At 46.4% G+C, this 15,099-nt stretch overlaps 4 long non-coding RNA genes across 5 annotated transcripts; 2 read left to right on the forward strand and 2 right to left on the reverse strand.

Moving 5' to 3' along the window:
* Positions 1-579: 579 nt before the first annotated feature.
* Positions 580-1,500, reverse strand: LOC130401707 (uncharacterized). Its single transcript, XR_008903866.1, has 3 exons — positions 1,416-1,500; positions 1,157-1,340; positions 580-1,076 (listed from the first exon to the last, which is right to left on the reverse strand). It is a non-coding gene; the product is annotated as an uncharacterized LOC130401707 (long non-coding RNA).
* A 1,703-nt stretch (positions 1,501-3,203) lies between these two features.
* LOC130401705 (uncharacterized) lies at positions 3,204-7,044 on the reverse strand. 2 transcript variants are annotated; one of them, XR_008903864.1, is made up of 4 exons: positions 5,152-7,044; positions 4,906-4,983; positions 4,575-4,711; positions 3,204-4,332 (listed from the first exon to the last, which is right to left on the reverse strand). It is a non-coding gene; the product is annotated as an uncharacterized LOC130401705 (long non-coding RNA). The 2 variants fall into 2 exon arrangements; XR_008903863.1 differs by having other exon boundaries at positions 4,575-4,983.
* Positions 7,045-8,866: 1,822 nt separating this feature from the next.
* LOC130401706 (uncharacterized) lies at positions 8,867-10,434 on the forward strand. Its single transcript, XR_008903865.1, has 4 exons — positions 8,867-9,483; positions 9,819-9,882; positions 9,992-10,149; positions 10,317-10,434. It is a non-coding gene; the product is annotated as an uncharacterized LOC130401706 (long non-coding RNA).
* A 67-nt stretch (positions 10,435-10,501) lies between these two features.
* On the forward strand, positions 10,502-12,803 carry LOC130401708 (uncharacterized). The gene is made up of 3 exons (XR_008903868.1): positions 10,502-10,756; positions 10,881-10,977; positions 11,078-12,803. It is a non-coding gene; the product is annotated as an uncharacterized LOC130401708 (long non-coding RNA).
* Positions 12,804-15,099: the final 2,296 nt, after the last annotated feature.

Raw genomic sequence — 15,099 nt, forward strand, 5'->3', positions numbered from 1 at the left:
TGATAACGGGCTGCTTGTGTGCAAGCTAGCTAGCTGTCTGATTATTTAGGCTAAACGTTACGTGGCAAACTGAGCCTGGATTTATGAAGATTGTAATTCATTTCATAAAACGTGATGATGATTGTTTGTTTGTTATACATCTCAAATTCACCTTTTCCGACAACATCAAGGCAGTCGTCTCACAGGTGCCGGTGTTCCGGTCGCGTGCAGCGCTGCAGCTACGTTTCACACGCCGCGCGGCAACTCGCCGCCTCCATTAATTTCAATGAGGGAAGGGCGGCAGAGGGGAGGCGGCCAAAGCGAATGTTGCCGCGCGGCAGAGTTTGCCCTCCCCCTACTGCCTTTCACTCTCAGTGCCCGAACGGAATTGAATGAGGCTACGCTTACTTTATGAAATGTTTCGAGTGGCGATTTTTTTTATCTTGGCCTACATGAAATTCTGCATCCATTAAATGATAAAAAAACATTTTATCATTTCTTTTTTTTTTTTTTCTCGGAAGGGCAACGTGAGTCGAGGAGGGCATATGGGCAGTTGCCCAAGCAACCTGAGCAACCCCCCTGTGCACGTCCCTGCACACACACACACACAAACACAAAAAGGAGAGGGCAATTAACTAAATGGGGTTTAAATCAGGGTTAAATCGTGTCAACCCACAACTTAAACAACCCCAATAAATGCAAACCAAAAGAAAACTAACAAAGAAATTAAATCAAAACAATGGAGATTTATCCAAACTGATAAATCCAAATGAATAAGTAAAGCAATTAAGCCAAACCAAAATAACTAAGAAAACGAATTAAACCAAAACAAACATGCAAAGCAACCCACAAAATACAAATAATATCATCAATAAGATCAGTTAGAAGTCGGTTAAATTAATAGATTAAGATAATGAGACTGAGGTTGAGGCAGCAATCACCATACTCGGTGGCAGGTACAGCACAGTAGGAGATGCAGAGTAGGATGGATGTGTTGGCTATATAAACCAGTGGACAAAACAGCAGCCGGCCAACAGCAGCGTGAAGAGGGGGGGGGGAACGTGCTGGCAGAAACCGCCCACACACACACGTCAACCCTGCCATAGAAAAATACATTTGTTCTAGAGGCTGAACAACAACTGTAGTAACTTGGGTTAGCGTCATCTTATCCACATACCGTCAGGAGTTGAATGAACATCAAAGGGGAGGAAGGGGATCACTTGTACCGAGCAGCACAATTACAAGTGCAACTCGATCAATCAGCTGATCGCTCCCCGCTGCAACAGGTAGAGGAGGAAAACACTCGCACGCCCTAGAACTGGGGTCGATACGGGAGAAGGAAGACCCGGCCAATGAACTGCCTGAGGGATGGAAGCCAATGTTGAGGACTTGTGCAAAGTTTAGAAGGTACACAGATGCACACAACTACTACATACCAAACAACGGCGAGCTGCACGATCCAGCTAAAAGGCGATCAGGTGAGGCGATCAGGTGCGGTGATAACAGGAGTGATAACAGGAGGCGGGGCAGCCAGGAGCACCCAGGCAAGAGGGCTCCCAGTGCACAACCACTCACCTTTATAGGCAGCGCACCCAACAGTGATAGGCCGGTACTGCAGCACTAATTAAAGGCCCATCCTGCTACAAATGCATGCTGCAAATAGATGTCGCCTAATTTTTGTACCTTTCACTTTTATGCTGACGAAAATTGTATAACTTTGTCACATATAACTGGATTTTTATGAATGCTTTTATCCATATGCTCACTGTTGTATTTTTGACAATGACCTGTATTTCCTATGAGACCCACCACGGTGAATGCCGTCTCAGTATTAGGGGGACGCGTTGTGGTTTATCTCCACTATGGAGTTTTTCCACTTCGGTCGGTGGTGTTGATGATTTTCCTACTTTGACTATGTTCTCGGTGTGGTAAATGGTGCTTATGACTTACAAATCTTATTTTATGGCCATCTGAGATGGCCAAGGAGGGATTGGTACGTATTCTAAGTACATAAGCTGCTCCCACATAGCCATTAGGAAGCAGGATCGAACACACAAGCTGCATTACCCTCACATAGCCACTAGGAAGCAGGATCGAACACTTAAGCTGCATTAACTACTCCAGCCACAGATGGCAGCACCTTTAGACAGGGGCGGAGCCATTACGTCACCCCGGCCACGCCCACTTCACATAGGCCACGCCCACTTGACGGGAAAAAGCGTGTGTTTGAGTTGGAGAAGGCAGAGACTATAGGTAGCCGCGGAGAGTACCGGGCTTAAGCCCACGATATTGTCCCTCACACGCGTTAGATACAATTCCCTCCCTTAAACTTCATAGTTGCTATACCGAAACATGCCTACTTTAACAAATAAAGTGAGTTAAAAGCGACCAAGGATTGGACCACTTTCTTCCAGAAATAACGCATCACTGTCCCATAAAGGGACCCGCCCGTCCCTGGTAGCTGTTGCCCTGTCCTTGCTGTGGTGGAAAAGGGTTAATTAACCAATTTCTCTTAGTATGTCCTTCCTGGTTGCACCCATAGCATATTAAAGGACCTCCGCGTTGTACTTGGGATCCCCGTCTTTGATTGTTTTATACTGTCCTTGGGGTCCCTTATACTGATTTTTGCCTATTTCCATTTGTGGGGTTCCCACAATGATGTAGGGGAGAGCCGGGTCGATTGAAACACGGGACGATTGAAACACAGCGATTTACTCGAAAACCACGCAAGGCTTTCACTTCAAAATTCGTCACTACGTTCAGCAAGCAAGACTGACCAACCCCGGGAAATTTCGTGTAATGACGTCACGCCGTTCAAAAGTTATCCCGCAAACCTGTTTTCGAGAGCTGTAAGTAAAATCCTTCCTGCGGTAGTTTTTTTGTAATAAATAGTTGTATTTTTTGTTTCATGCCAAAATAATATCACTATACAACAGATTAATTAGTATTTAAACCTGTGATAAAGTGTGCAATGTCACAGTTTTGAAGTTTAGAGGTAAAAAAGGTTTAAGTGTCAGTAGTCGCTGTCGGGACGATTGAAACACCCGTTTCAAACGTCCCGCACATCACCATGCGTAATTGCGCGAACATTGCACGATCATTACCTGTATAAATCACAGAATTAATAAATGTTTTGCAATGAATAACTATTGCTTTGAATTAATAACATATTTTGAATGAACAAAACATGTTTATCACATGCATCAACAGATTATTACTGAGTGAAAAATGCCGCGGGTGAGAAGGAGAACCACCTCCCGTGGGCTGGTTCCTGCATGGGTGTATGCCAGGGCCTGCAGCGAGGTCAATTCTGGGAGCTCAGTGAGGCAGGCAGCGTTGGCCAACAACATAAACCACGTGACGTTGTCACGCTACCTCAAGCGGAGGGCAGTGAAGCGGCTAGGTCCCCTGGCTATAACCCGCACAATAGGGTTTTTAACGCAGCGCAGGAGGGAAAGGTCAGGGACTACCTGAAGAGGGCAGCAGCCATTTATTTTGGGCTCACCCCTAATGAGGTCAGTGTTGTGAAAAGGGCTACATAAGTTGTGGGACAGGCACACATGTATGCTATGCACATGCTTAAATTAATAAATATGAACAAATAACAAACATAAACACACAACTGTACATCAACTTTTTATGACCCCTTCAGGTCAGAAAATTTGCCTTTGAGCTGGCAGTGCACTTCAGCTGCCCATTCCCTGCATCCTGGTCGAGGAAAAGCATGGCGGGGAAGGACTGGTTCACCTCCTTCATGGAGCGCAGTGGCAGCCTCTCCCTTCGGCGTCCAGAGGCCACTAGCCAACAACGGTTGTCAAGTTTCAACCAAAGTAATGTAAACTTGTTCCACCAAAATTTAAAGACAGTGCTGGACCGGCACCAGTTCCAGGCCAAGGACATTTGGAACATTGATGAAACCGGTATTTAATATGAACTTTATTAACATAAAACACAACTATATACACACACACAACTATATATATACAACTAAACTCACACAACTATTTACAGGGGTCACCACTGTCCAGGTGCCAGACCGCGTCGTCGCCCAGATGGGGAAGAAGCAGGTCGGGTCAGTGACCTCAGCGGAGAGGGGGACCCTGGTCACAGTTGCCCTGGCAGGCAATGCTCAGGGCGACCTTGTTCCGCCATTCTTCATCTTCCCCCGTAAGCGGTTCAAAGACCACTTCCTGAGGGGTGGACCCGTTGGCTGTGCAGTGTGCAGGCAGCGGCAACCCAACTGGCTGGATGAAGGAGCCAGACTTCCTCCTGTACCTGGCCCACTTCACCAGTCACACCCGTGTGTCCAAGGAGTCGAAGCTGCTCCTCCTGCTGGACAATCACACGACCCACCTGTCAATTGCAGCAATTGATTATTGCAGAGCCAATTGCATAGTGCTGCTGTCATTCCCTCCCCACTGCACCCACAGGTTGCAGCCAATGGACATTAGTGTCTTCGGCCCCCTTAAGGGGTACGTAAACAGTGCAGCGGACAGGTGGATGAGGAGCCACCCAGGGATAAACATCTAAATTTATGATGTGCCCTCCATCGTTGCTGAAGCCTTACCAAAGGCTGCAACAGTGAACAACATTACCTCCGGGTTCTCAAGTCCAGGGATCTGGCCTTTTAACCCCTCTGCATTTGAGGAGAAGGACTTCGCCGGAGCCTATTCAACAGACCGTCCTCCTCCCCAGGCTTCGGGTGACGAGGTCAGCGCTTCTCCAGGTGCCACTTCAGGTAGGAACAGTTCATCAGAAGCAACAGAGGATTAAACAAAGGTTAATAATAGATAAGTAAATAGTCCCATGAGTCCAAGTTCATAAAAAAAGTCCATAGGGTAGTGGACGGCAGAGAAGCTGTGTTTATAAACATTTATTTAAAAGTGTGTATTTTTTTAATGCGTCCTTTGGCAGGCATGGATGTACCTGATCAAGCTGTCCGGCCTGAGGGAGAGGCCGTTGAATTCAGCCCGGACATCGTCCGGCCTTACCCTAAGGCCGGACCTAGAAAGATCACAAAGAGAAGAGGGAGAAAGAGGCAAGTGGAGTTACTCTTCCATCTTATATCTTGTCTGGACTTCCTTTGTCTACAGTCATGTAGCCCTGCCACATTTAAAGTAATTCAATTATCATTAAAACGTCCAATTTAACATTTTCAACTGCTATACTTACGGACACCCCGGTGAGGGCTGCTTTAGAGGCGGAAAAGCAGGGAACTGTGAAGCAGCGTCGTCCCGCCAAGCAGCCTCCCTCCTCTCGGGCTCCCAAGAAGAGGCTCTTCTCGCCCGCTCCTGATTCCGGAGTTGCTGGAGTTGCCACCTCAGCTGCTCCTCCCACCATCACCTGGCCCGCTGATGGAGTCAGCCCCACTTTAGGCCTAGTTTGTCCTGTTCCGGAGGCAGCAGAGTTCACCACCATTGCTGCCTCTACTTCTGGATACTTCTTATCCAGCGAGGACGTCAGCTGCCTCGTGTGCTGCGAGCTCTTCAGCGCCTCGATGCCTGGGGAAGAGTGGGTCCAGTGTGTCTTTTGTTACAAGTGGTCGCATGAGGCTTGCACCGACGGGAGTGCACACTACCTGTGTCACCTGTGTGACAAAGAATAAAAATATTCAGCCTACTATACTGTCCATGTGTCTGCACTAGTTTGCAGTGGAAATACTGTAAATGTAGGCCTACAGCACAATTCACTTAACATTCTAGACTGATTAACTAACTAACTATTAGGCCTGGGTTAGGCTATGAGTGGGAGCTGGGCTATTAAATATTTCGCTGGGTAGGCCTACTTTTCGTCCATGATTGTAACGCATCCAAAATAACAACGGCTACATTAAATTATGACAATAATAATTGAATTTAGTGGACATGCACACTTAAAAACTGCTGGGTATAAGCTATAGGCTAGCCTTCTACACCCTTGCTCTTGGTCATGACACATGGCATGCCGATTTATCTTTTTCTCCAGCAATTACCATCAATCAGCTAGAGTGCAATCTTAATCAAAGTTCTGCTTGTTATATGATTTCAACATAATGTTCATGTCAATGTGCAGACTATTACACAATATTTATCCGATAAAATAAGTTTAGCCACTTACCTGTCCACAGAGACTCCGGATGCTTCTGTGCGCCGGGCTGTGCGTGTCGAAAAGAAATTAACCCTGTGCGGCGCTTGGATACATTTCCGCTGTAACAGGTCTCGTGATATCCTGTTGACCTGGTCGTTTTTGTTTAAAATAAATAAAAGGATGTTCAACTGTGTATCCTTAAACATGACTTAGGACAGGGAAATAAGTAAATTTAACGCAAATGTAGTCGTCCAAAAGAAGAAAGGTGAGTTTTAATCGAAATGTGCATCTTGATAATTACGCACGGGCCAAAAATATATTTTGACCTATTTATATGATGCGGAATTATGTGAAATTTTAGCAATGAAGAGTAAACTAGTATGTTGTCTAGTATGTTGCATAAAAACAAGAGTAAGGGCAATAGATTCTTTTTAAAACATGCTGTTTCAATCGTCCCGCATGTGTGTTTCAAACGTCCCTACTAGGCGGGGCGTTTGAAACAAATGTCAACTTACATTCAAAGTCAAAAAACAGCTCGATCGTCCAACATATGTATTCAATTTTACTTGTAACTAAGAGAACACACCTGTGAGTTGTTGATCACATGTTAAAATTATTTGTATACGTAACGTCATCTTTGAAAAAGACGTTTAACTGAAAAGTGTTTCAATCGACCCGGCTCTCCCCAATGTATACATGTGTGACAGGTGGAGTCGGTGACAATTGGCTCTGAGGCCATTGTACTGGAGGAGAGAATGAATGCCTGTTGTCGTTTAACTAGAATAAGATAATTTCCTGATGACGCGTCGGGTGCTCTTCTCTCCTCATATGATCTACCATGCATGCCTCTCATGTAACTCGAGTGCTGGGGGGCTTTGTAATGATTTACTGCTGCTGGACTTTGCCCCCCTTCTATATGTTCCTGGGTCCACACAGAAACTCTCTCCCTCATTTTCTGCATTCAGTTCGACCTCCCCTTTAATATCTACAGTGCCTGTTATCAGTGGATACAATCCTGTGTTATATGGTGGTGACTGAGCCTTCGGGGATAATGGCTCAGTTTTCACTTTTGTTTGATATTTGTTATTTCTCCATTTCTCTTTTCTTTCCTCCATCTCTCAGAGATCTTTTTAATCTTCTTTTTAAGTGTTACGTATAAGCACATAAGCTGCCCCCACATAGCCATTAGGAAGCAGGATCTAACACACAAGCTGCATTACCCTCACATAGCCACTAGGAAGCAGGATCGAACACTTAAGCTGCAATAACTACTCCAGCCACAGATGGCAGCACCTTTAGACATGTGACGATGGCGGAGCCATTACGTCACCCGGCCACGCCCACTGCACATAGGCCACGCCCACTTGACTGGACTTGAAGTAGATCACGGCATTTTCCTCTCCACGCGTCAGATACAATTCCCTCCCTTAAGCTTCATAGTTACCATACCGAAACATGCCTACTTTAACAAATAAAGTGAGTTAAAAGCGACCAAGGATTGGACCACTTTCTTCAAGAAATAACGCAACAATTGGAGACCCCGACGTTTGGAAGAAAGTCCCGAGGTAAGTGGCTTGGAGACTCCCGGTGGGCGTGACGCTAAAACAACTTCCACAGGCCACACACGTATTAGGTAAGTTTGTTTTAGCCACTGTCCGGTCGTGCTGCTCCGGAGGCCTGGGCCTTGGATTAAAAAGCATAACAAGACGTGTATATGAACGGTCGCAGAGAACTCTGAAGGAGATTTAATTGGAATAATAATATTGAGGAGGCTAAGGGCGGGAATTGTGTTAGTGGGAATGTTGATAGACGGTATCCATCCCATATAGGCCTTGGCCAGGCCTAATGTTTGTACCGTATGGAGACGTATTACAGCGGTTTACTTGTTATTTGTTTGTTTGTTTATAACCATTAGGAGACATTAATGCTGGATCATGGTTAGATAGTGAGGAGACGGATTACTCACATGTGTATTGTTATAACAGACTATTTGGGTTGATCACCGTTACGGAGCGGTGCAGCTGGTTGGAATAGTCTATTACTTTGTTAATCGGTTGCATATTCTCCCGTTGGATTGGAGGCGGTTAGACATGCTATATCGTCGATACGGGTGCGTATGATAGGTTGCATCGGCGGTAAGGGTGCGAATGTGATCGGTGCTCCCAGCACGGAAGCTGTGCGCCAATGTGCGTGAATTGCAGCGTCTTTTTCCAAGTAATCTTGTTTCCGTAGGTGAGGTGGAAGACCACCTCACTGACCACCATGGACATAAGCACTAACAGGCTTTTCTTTCCTACAAGAATCCAATACGATGTGTTTGTCTAAGTGTTAACTCAGACAATTTGCAGAGTACTTTTGTTTAAGTCTACAGGTACTGAGTGGAACACCGTGGTCTCTGTTTTCGAAGGGACGGCGCCATTTTCGATGGCGTATGATCGTTGTTTAAAGCAACAGTGCCGTTTCATAAACAGCATGCTTGCGGCGCTGTTCTGTAGGTCGATAGTCGCCATCTCTCTCTCTCTCTCTCTCTCTCTCTCTCTCTCTCTCTCTCTCTCTCTCTCTCTCTCTCTCTCTCTCGATATGTTCTCTCTCTCTCTCTCGATATGTTCTCTCTCTCTCTCTCGATATGTTCTCTCCATAGGCGTCGATTACGCCGGGGATGCGTCCCCACCAGTTTTCGTAAAGACTAATTTTGTCCCCAGCGCGAGACAGATGCGAACCAATCCACAAAAAGTCTATCTGGATACGGCACACAGCCGTCAACAATTTGCAACAATTGTAACATTTGGATGAGTAGTTCTAGAATGAGGGAGGGGTGGGTGGTACGGTGGGCGGCTCCTTCTCTGTGCAATCTGAACCTGACTGCTTGCTTCGCACTTCCATGGACAATCTGCTGCGGTTGCAGCCTGCATTTGAGGAGAGGAGGTCCGGAGGAGGTAACGTATTTATATTTATTCATGATGATGACAATCTGTACAAACTCCTTTGTCGTAGTTTGACCGAGGGCAGCGAACGAGTTATCTTGATAGTTTCTAAGTTCTATCATTGACGTTGAAGCTATAGCCAACAATAGCTTCTCGAAGCCAAGTAGGCCTAGCTGCCACAGTCAAGTTGGATCTGCCCGCTGTTAGCGATAGCATTACATAATTGTATCATCTTAGATGCAGTTAGAGTTTAGATGAGGTAACATTAATGCTATGCTACCCTCGGCCAGTCTTCCCATGTGGTGACATTTTATTTTACCATAGTTAAGCTTATCTAAGCTTGTTATTGATGGGCTAGTGTAACACAATTCCAAGTGTGTAGGCCTAGTGGTTATATTTCTGACACTGATGCAATCCATTTTATTATCCTTCTCCAGACCAGACCTGCTGCAAGTGCCTTTGCGTGGACTGAAAAAAGGTGGTTGCATATGCATTACGTTGTGAAAATACCGAAGTAAGAACTGTGACCAGATATGGATGTGCGTTCAGCATTTTGTTTTTTAATTGATTGGCAAAAAAAACAGAAAAGCTTTGCGATTGCACAGAAATTCTAGCAGAACACAAAGGGTGTGTGTGTGTGTGTGTGTGTGTGTGTGTGTGTGTGTGTGTGTGTGTGTGTGTGTGTGTGTGTGTGTGTGTGTGTGTGTGTGTGTGTGTGTGTGTGTGTGTGTGTGTGTGTTACACAATATATACAATAATAACCCAGAAAAACTGCTGGGCAACTACTAAACACAATTTATTGCAAGAAGAACCCTGAAAAACAGTTTTTCTTTCTGCAAATTCTTGCAGAACACAAAACTGGGGGGTGTGTGTAAATTATGCCACGCTGGACAACTACTAAATACAAACAAACGTAAGCCTATTGCATATTCGGTGTTTTAAAATGCCCCAAACAAATGTTCACCCCTCTCCGATGTGCCAATGAAGGCAGTGGCTATTTTCTGTCTCGTTATTTTCTCCAGCTTCTCCTTGTGGACATAGCAGATAGACACACTGTTGAGTCTTGACTGCTCCATCGTGGAGCGGAGCCAATTCTTCAAACGACGCAGGGCACTGAAGCTCCGCTTCACAAGAAGAGACTGGGACCACAAGCAACAGCCTAACAAGAGCCTCCACCTGGGTAAACAGCCGCCTAACTTCTGGTACCATGGTCTTCAAGACATTAGTGACTTCCTGACTAGAATTGAACTAGTAATTTGCCTTCAGCATAGCTAGTTGCATTTGCAGCAGCTGTGCATCCAATTCTGGGTAGAGCTCTACTACCTCGCTAATTTCTCCCGACACTAGGTGTTGCTCCAACATGGCCAAACGGCCAAGGCCCTCTTGGTTGAACCTCTCATCCAGCTGCATGCTTGCTGTATCGATGGCAGAGAAAAATTGCACCCTGAAAAATTCCTCTGCCGAAGACGGGGTGTGGCTGTTTGCAGGCCCACCATATCGGTTAGCTGGTTTCCGTACTTGTGGAAGATTTATTGGCTGAAGATCAAGAGATGTGGTGAGTTCTACAGCTCTTGAGTAAAGCCTCTAACATCCCGCCAATTGTTACTGCCCTCCCTTGCAAGCTTTTATTGAGACCTTCAAGCTGCAGGAGAATATCCTGCCCAAGGATAAGGCCAAGTACCGTGTTGCCTTTCTGGAGATGGTCAAGAAGGCCACTTGCTCGAGGAGCTGTGACCCCTTTCGAGGAAGCCAACTCCTTCAATGCAGTCAAGATCACCTCGTATTGGGTGAGGACCGACTTGATCGCTGGTGTTCACACAGTCCATCTGGTAGCACACAATGGCTTAATTGTGGTGAATGAGCCATTTTAAGTCATGGCTATCTTTTTAAAGATTGTTTTGAATTTCCCAGACTGGCCAAACAAACATCCCAGGTCATGGATCCATTGGAGGGCATCTCGCACAACTGGTGTGGATGAGCAGGCTGCTTGCGTGACCAGATTCACACAGTGAGGACCACAGTGGACAAAAGTGGCAAGCGGCTGTTCTCTGCGGACCAAAGCTTGCATCCCAGATAGGTGCCCTGACATGTTTGGTGCTCCATCATAGGTTTGGCCACGAAGACCCGAGATTGGAAGATTGAGACGGAGCAGCACATCAGAGGCAATTTTCCAAAGATGCTCGCCAGTTGTGGAAGAGGCCTCGTACAACCCTACAAACTCCTCCCTTGGTTCCAGATCTTGGTCCACATAGCGGAGGCAGTTGGAGATCTGCTCTGTTCCACTGACGTTGTGTTCCGTCCATTATGAGGGAATACTGCAGCACAGGTAAGGCAGAAATCTCTGCGGCTATCCCCCTAATTATAATATGAGCTATTATGCTCAGTAACTCATTTTGTATTTCCGGGCTTGTGTAGGGATGCTCTCTCTTCAGCCAGCTTGCAAGGTCGGGGTCATCCTCCGCCTTATCTCAAAGATAATTTTGGAAGTTTCCATCCAAATTGGCATGGCCTCTAAGAGCCAAGCCCTGTTTGGAGAGGTACCTTACCGCACCTACAATTTGTAAAAGAGCCAACCTGGCTGCCTCTTGGGCCCTTGCTGAAGGGCGGCACAGTTTAATTCTTACGGAATCCTTTGTGTGCGCCTGTGTGTTGAGGGCAATTAAATGTGCCTTGCTGTTTTGGTGTCTGCTGAATGATTCCCTACTTTTTTTTCAAGTTTCGGAACCCTACAGAGATTAATGTTTTTTCAGCACTTTTGGCCAATGTTGATTTTTGGTTTGCAAAAGCAGTCATACAGGGGAAACACAAAACCCCCTTATCTTGCTGGCTGTAGTGCAGCCAAGGGAATGCTTCATACCAAATATCTTGGAACGTAAAGGCCTGATTCCACCGGACGCGTTACGGCAACGTTACGGCTGCGGCACGTCTTGGCCGCGGTCACCGCAGCAGATAGGTTCCACTCTAATCAATGAGACCATTTCCACCGGGCGTGGCTGCGGAACGTCTCAGCAGCGTCCCAGGAGCGGCTCGCCGTGCCGCAGCGCTATCATTCCGTAGCATTTCTATTTTTGCCGCAAGCCGTTGCTGAACCGCGTCAATTTCAACAGAGCAGATCGAGCAGGGCAGTGAAAAAGTAAAAGCCATAAAGCATCCGGTCAATTTTCAAAATAAAACACAATACTCAGCTCATGTAGCCTATCACAACGTCATTTATGTACCAAATCATCCTTTTTATAAGGGCAATGGCCGGAAGGACAAAGCGTGGCATTTAATTGCAGTAGTTTTGGGAGTGGAAGGTGAGTACATTAGGTTTAGGATTATCGCGTGATCTCGCAATCTCGCGTGAATATGGCTGGCTCGCAAGGCAACGCTGCGCTGCCGTAACGCGCCCGGTGGAAATGCAAGCAGGGCAGAGTCGCAGCCGTTCCGTGCCGCAGCCGTAACGTTGCCGTAACGCGTCCGGTGGAATCCCCGGGTAAGAGTCCTATTCAGCAGAGTTTGTGGCTCAATTTCTCGTGCACTGGGCTGTACGGGCCATCCAATGGGTGTTCAAGGCAGATCCCCTCAGTTTGAGTAGCTGGCTGCTCCTGAAATGTAGTTAGTTCATTGGATGTGAGTAAGTGTAAATAGTTCAGTGTGTAAATAGTTGTTAATAGTTGCATTTTTGTGGAGTAGTCCAGTAGGATTGAGGACTGCATATTTGGCAAACAGAATGCAGATTTCAATGTTGACTTGTTTTAAGATCATTGTTGCTGCATGTCTTTCTCAAGACATTTGAGGGCCTCACCTCGTCATGCTCATCTGCCTGTTCCTGCATCTCTTGGTTTATCTCAGATGGACCTGGGTCCGGTTTAATCCGGTTTAATGGAAATCTGTCAATTAACACACAGGTTTGTTTTTCTAGGGTGACTGAGTACTGTGAGCGGCCAATAATGGGAAAATGTCCTTGTGACGAGTCCATCCAGGCAAGTCACAATGCTAATCTATATTTTAAGCCATGCTCTTGGCCACTTAACATGCTCAAAATGTCATTACAAGCAAAAAATATTTTTTTTTTCTTCAGTTACGTGTTCACCTCACCTCTCCATTGTCCTCATCCACAATTTCCTGCCATTCACTAAGTTCTGATTGACTTAGTTCCTCTCCCTGATCAAATGTAAACAAAGACAGAAGATTGATAACTTAATTGATTTAGCTCTGTCTTATTTATTTATTTTAAAATGCAGTGTTTTCTCCTTTTAGGGACTTGTTTCTACCAACTCACCTCTTCATTGCCATCTACCAGTTCCTGCCTTTCATTAAGCTCTGATGCACTTGGTTCCTGTTCCTTATAAATAAATATGCGTTAACTCAATTGATTATGCCCTCTATTTTATGTGATTTATGTGGTGTGCAAACAAAAGTCTTGTAACCTTTATTGTAATGATATGACCACTATACATTTTGGCACTTTTCATGACTCCCGGATCAGACCGCAGAAAAAGCCTTGGACTTTCCTATCGCCAACATGCCTCTGTACTCGGATATCTCAGGCACGGAGACTGGGAAATGCACAGACTGCACCAAACTGCAACAGACAGTGGCTTTATTTGAAACGAGACTAGCGGCATTAGAAAAATGCAAAGGACTCCTCCAGGATACAGTGCCGATGGGTGAGTTTGCTGAGCTCACTCAGATACAGCATGATGATCAAAGCTACAGTGTATCCTTCCCGAAACTGGACAAGAGAGAGACAGTTCCAGCTGCGTCTCACTGGCACAGAGTCGGCGCTAAGCCAAAACAACATACCAAAGTGAATCAACAAGTTTACTCAACGCCACTGAAGAACCGGTTCCTGCCACTTCAAGAGTCCACGAACGCGCCTGCCACCCATGCACCCCTGAGCCCCGAGATGCGTCCGGACGGACAGTGCGGACAGAGACGGAACAACCAGTCGCCATGGAGGCGAGCTGCGCATGCCTCGGCCACCAGTGCACCCCTGGCCCCTGAAATGTGTCCGGACAGACGGTACGGACAGAGATGGACGCCACGAAGGCGGGCTGTGCATGTGTCTGCCACCGTCCAACAAGGGCCCATCTCAGAGAAAGCAGATGAACCAGACACATAGGAGACTCAATCATCAAGGATATAACCGGTAAGAAGATCAAAACATGCATCTTCCCATATGGAATGGTTAGTGATATCAACCATAAACTAGCCAAAATCATATTGGAAAACCCCAAAATCTCACTGATTATTGTGCATGCAGGATTTAATGACATTCAAAGAGAACAGTCAGAACTTCTGAAGAGGGATTACACTGATCTATTGGATACACTGGACAAAATACACATCAAGTCATTCATCAGTGGACCCATACCAGCAGTTGACAGGGGAATAAACAGATTCAGTCGTCTACTTGCACTGAATACATGGCTTTCCAGAGTCTGCAATGAAAGAGGAAGGGGCTTTATTGACAATTTCAACTTATTCTGGGGGCGCAAATATCTTTTCAGAGCAGATGGCCTACACCCAAACAGGTTAAGCTCAAAACTGTTGAGGGACAATCTTCTCTTCTCGCTTACCCACAAATCTCCATGGTCTGACGCACAGGCCACAGTCAGAGCACAGGTTGAGAAGAAGCGAGACTACAGCCTCCACCACACATCTACTCTGCCACTATCTGACACACAGATAGCGGACAGCCCACAGACCTTGAAGATAGAAAACAGCCCGCCCGACGCCATCGACACTGTGCCTTCCCCCATCGCTGACGCTGGCTTGGCGAGGTACAGCCACCCCCTTCCATGGTCTGACGCACAGGCCACAATCAGAGCACAGGTTGAGAAGAAGACCTTGAAGAGAGACAACAGCCCGCCCGACGCCATCAACACTGTGCCTTCCCCCATCGCTGATGCTGGCTTGGCGAGGAACGGCCACCCCCCTCCTACTCTGCCACTATCTGACACACATATAGCAGACAGCCCACAGACCTTGCCATGGTCTGACGCACAGGCCACAATCAGAGCACAGGTTGAGAAGAAGACGTGTATCAGACGGATTAGCAAGGCACTGAAATTAACCCTGCCACTGAAGAACCGGTTCCTGCCACTTCAAGAGTCCACGAACGCGCCTGCCACCCATGCGCCCG

This window comes from Gadus chalcogrammus, chromosome 13, assembly GCF_026213295.1.
Source record: "Gadus chalcogrammus isolate NIFS_2021 chromosome 13, NIFS_Gcha_1.0, whole genome shotgun sequence".
Taxonomy (NCBI): Eukaryota; Metazoa; Chordata; class Actinopteri; order Gadiformes; family Gadidae; genus Gadus; species Gadus chalcogrammus.